The 4252-nt window shown below is 47.7% G+C and overlaps 1 protein-coding gene across 3 annotated transcripts in view; it reads right to left on the bottom strand.

Annotated features, from left to right (window-relative positions):
- Nucleotides 1-3159, bottom strand: part of Abcc5 (ATP binding cassette subfamily C member 5) — a 109197-nt gene extending 106038 nt beyond the window's left edge. Inside the window, exon 1 of one of the 3 annotated variants that reach the window (XM_031363420.1) lies at nt 2548-3159. The gene's annotated coding sequence lies outside the window, so the exon portion shown is untranslated. The remainder of the gene's footprint in view (nt 1-2547) is intronic. The other 2 variants (XM_031363419.1, XM_031363422.1) reach the window with 2 other exon arrangements.
- Between the last annotated feature and the right edge of the window lie 1093 nt (nt 3160-4252).

Below are 4252 nucleotides of genomic sequence, written 5' to 3' on the forward strand. Positions count from 1 at the left end.
TGTAGACCAGGCTGGCCTCGAACTCAAAAATCCGCCTGCCTCTGCCTCCCAAGTGCTGGGATTAAAAGTGTGCACCACCACTGCCCAGCGCATTTGCTGTTTTTGACACAGGATCTCTAGTAGCCCAGGTTGGTCTCCGACTCTTGGTCTTAGAAGGATGACCTTGAACTTCTGATCCTGACTCTACATCACAAAGGCTGGAATTTCAAAATTGCACTACTGTGCCAGGTTTATCTGGTGCAAGGGATCAAAGCCAAGATTTTGCACATTTCAGGCAAGTACTCTGCCAGCAGAGGTACATCCCAAGCCCCTATTATTAATTTTTAAGTCATCAGAAAACCCAGAACTTGGGAAGCAGAGGCAGGTGGATTTCTGAGTTCGAGGCCAGCCTGGTCTACAGAGTGAGTTCCAGGACAGCCAGGGCTACACAGAGAAACCCTGTCTTGAAAAACCAAAAATAAAAAAATAAAAAAATAAAAAATAAAACCAGAAGAAAAAATACTTATTAATCCTTGAAGTAAAAAAAAAAAAATTAAGCCCCTTAAATCTCCAATGAGGGCTGGACATTTTGCTTATCAGAATTCTGGTTCAAGAACCAGAAGTTGATACAGATAAGTTGTTTATTAAAAAAAAAAAAAAGAGCACCTAGCCCAGACTGTATACACTATAAACAAAACCAGCTTACTAAGCAAAAGCAATGCTCATGGCTTGGAGGCCTTACGAAAGCCAAGCTATAAACAGATCTGGCCTCTGCCATTGTCATCCGGAAGAGGAAGATTACTTGCTGCTTTAAATAGGCAAGAGGGAGCTGGGGAGATTAAAAATGAGCCCAAGGGAACCCATTCACAAGACCAAACACATCAAGAACAACAGGGAAAGTTAGCGAAGAACTGTATGAGGCAATGTTTTCCTCAGTTGTGTGTTTTCAATCACATATTAGGACGTGGAACTTGTAGCATGTATACACACAGACTGTGGTAGCAAAGACACTGTTTTGACAGAAACAACTGTTTTTCTAAATGGTGAGATAAGATAGGATTTCAGTGGCCTATTCTAACTTCCCTGTCCTTCCAGGCAAAGCTAGCTTCTATAGGAAGGGTATGGGGAACCACTGTCCCCCATGATCTTCAACACTGCCATAGCTTTACTTTCAAAAAAAAAAAAGGTACAGTACTAAGTATGCAAACACCTGAGAAGCCATAAAGTTACTGTTTTGTCACACTGAAGACAAGGAGGACACCATCTTCTGTGTGTCTGGGATATGACAAGCGCAACACACAGAAGCCGGTGGAGTAGGGCTAAAGTGGATATGAATATGGATATGGAGCAATCAACTAAGATAGGATTACTACACCAGGCCCCTCTCCAGCCCAAAGAGCAATTAGTACTTCCCTATTTTCTGGACTTTTCCCTTGCAGTTAATGTAAAGTCTTTTTTAAAAACTAATGCTAGCGGTGGTGGCACACGCCTTTAATCCCAGCACTTGGGAGGCAGAGGCAGGTGGATTTCTGAGTTTGAGGCCAGCCTGGTCTACAGAGTGAGCTCCAGGACAGCCAGGGCTATACAGAGAAACCTTGTCTTGAAAAAAACAAAACAAAACAAAACAAAAAAAAAAACTAATGCTAGAGCTGTACAGTGATGGCGCATGCCTTTAATCCCAGCACTTGAGAGGCAGTGGCAGGAGGATTTCTGGGTTTGAGGCCAGCCTCAAAAAAAAAAAAAAAAAACTTAATGCAGTTACTGCTCAGTTAAAAAACTAATGCTCCAAGCTCAGTGATAAAGCTGGTAGGCCAAAGGTTCTTTTCAGTCCCCAGCCCTGCCAAATCAAAAGGAAAGGGCGTGTATATCAAGACTAGGAAAACCGGCATGTTTTGGTTTAAGCCAGCACTGTAAAAGGATAAAGAAGAATAAACAAAGTGGGGACTCTCACGTTAGTACCCGGACTCAAAACTGACAAGGTTGGGGGCCACCTGGTTTTGCTTTAAAATTCTCTTTCCAATGATAAAGGGGTGGGTGCAACGACTCTGCAGGGGGGAGGGGCACTGCGCAGGACTGGAGAACTGTAACTAGCCAGGCTGGTGTTTCCAAGTTGTGTTATCACAACATCTCTCAGGAGGTTTTAGGCGCCTCAGGAAGCTCCTTTCTGGCCCTGCAGCTACTGGAGGAAGGAAGCCGAAGGTGGTCCACTTACCACGCCCCCAGGGCCCACCTGTGCCTCCAAGCTCCCTCACCAGTCACTTACTCCAGAGACCCCAGTAAATCCTATCCATTTCTCCCTTCGGAACTCAAACTTCCCCGGTCATTCCTGTGCCCTTCTGCATCGAGACTCCCACGTCTGTACGAAAACACCAGATCCAGGTGTTACAAACACAAAGCCACTAGCTCCTTTGCGTGTCAGCACCCGAAAAAGGACACCGGTGATAGGAGATCGGGGCTCCCATCTCGGCTCTGCCTCGGCTTCGCTGTGCGTGCTGATGCTACGTACCTCCACATACCAATAGCAAAAAAAAAAAAAAAAAAAAAAAAAAAACGTAGATAATGACTTACGTAGTAGGTGTCTGACAATCGGCCTCCAGTCCCGGAGGGAGGTTGGGGCTTCTCTCTGGACAGCTCCGCCACCCGGCCTTAGGGCGTTCCCACGCCAGCCCCGGCCTGGCGAGCTCAGGCTCCACGACCCACCCAGAGCGAACGCAGCTCCCCCTGGTGGCCGCGCGGAGAGTGGAGCCTGCCACGACCACCCATCAAACCTCCCCTGCTGCCTCTAACACCCTAGACCCCCGTACAGCCCTCGAGGTCGCCAACAAGCCGGGGGACCGCGCGAGATCGGGACGAGACAGGCCCCGTTTCTCCGGTCCGAGGGTTCCCACCGCCCAAAGGAGAGCCCAAACGAATGAGTCCGTGACAGCCTCCAACGCTGCATGGAAAAGGCAAGAATCGTCACCTACCTGCACCCCAGCCTCCCCACACGAAAGCAAACAGCCCGGGCACGCTCGCGAACATCGGACCCGGAGCAAAACAAGCCTTTATAGCGGCATAGTCCCCCACAACGCGCAAGCGCGACGCACAAAGCTTGCGCAAGACCGAAGGGAATCGTAGTCCCTCATCCGGCAGCCCCCGGCGCCGCACACCGCAAAAGACTACGTTTCCCAGAAGCACCGCTGGTGCCCGGGAAGGGGGTGCAGGCTGCTCACAGTACCCGGGGGCATCCCGTGCTGCCCCATCCTTCCCCGGCTTCTGAAACCTGGTCTGGAACCTTCTCTGCCTGAGTCACAGGGTCTGGGTGGCAGGGGCTGGGTGGCCCGTGGCGCTGTAGTCTCTGGCAGCCAGAGGTTCAAAGTCAGGAACTTCCAGATCTATGCGGCGGTTCCACGTGCCAGAAAACATCGTGAAGGTCATCGTAGCCTGCTTCTGTCCATCCCCAACTCCAAGCTGTGGTGTCACTTAACCGGTGGTGCATGAGTCCTCCACGTTCAATAGTACCTTTGGATCTTTTCTGTTATGCATCTGTCACAGCTGCTTGGCTTCTAAGTAGTGAAATGCCAGAATCGCAATTTCCAAAGTGACAAGGGATGTCAAAATGATATGCTAACTAATCAATTTTTATAAACAAAAGCAAAGTTCCTGAGGCATTAGTAGTTTTATTTTTCTATTTTATCTATTATAGTATAACATTGAGCGCCTCCCTGCCTTTAAACTACCTGGGGCATGTTTATGGTTACCCATTTAAGAGATTTAAAAAGAAAGTAAAATGGATTGTCCATCATACAACTACCTAGTTAGCTACTGTGAACACTAATGACATAAAGCTGGACTGTATACTTGACACACAAAAGGAGTTATTACCAGTTCTATAAATAGCCTAGGAGATGGGAAGATGGTTCAGTGGTTAAGAGTACATGCAGATCAAACATGAAGATAAGAGTTCAAATCCTCCAAGCCATGGAAAAACCCAGGTGTGGCTGCACTTTCATTGTAAGCCTAGGGCTATATGGAACAGAGACTGAAGGATCAAGACTGAAGGATTGCTTGAACTTGTGGGCGACCAAGCAAGCTACAAAGTCACTGAGGGACCCTAAGTTAAGACAGTAAGACAGTAAAATAGGATGCCCAATGCTGTCTTCTGACTTCTGGGTGTAAATGGGCACTCACACTTGCACATATCCACCACACACATGCATATACACATAAGCACAAGTAAAATTATAGTGTAGAAAAAGCATGGTATAGTAGCAAACTTCCATCATCCTAGCAC

Source organism: Mastomys coucha, unplaced genomic scaffold (assembly GCF_008632895.1).
Source record: "Mastomys coucha isolate ucsf_1 unplaced genomic scaffold, UCSF_Mcou_1 pScaffold12, whole genome shotgun sequence".
Taxonomy (NCBI): domain Eukaryota; kingdom Metazoa; phylum Chordata; class Mammalia; order Rodentia; family Muridae; genus Mastomys; species Mastomys coucha.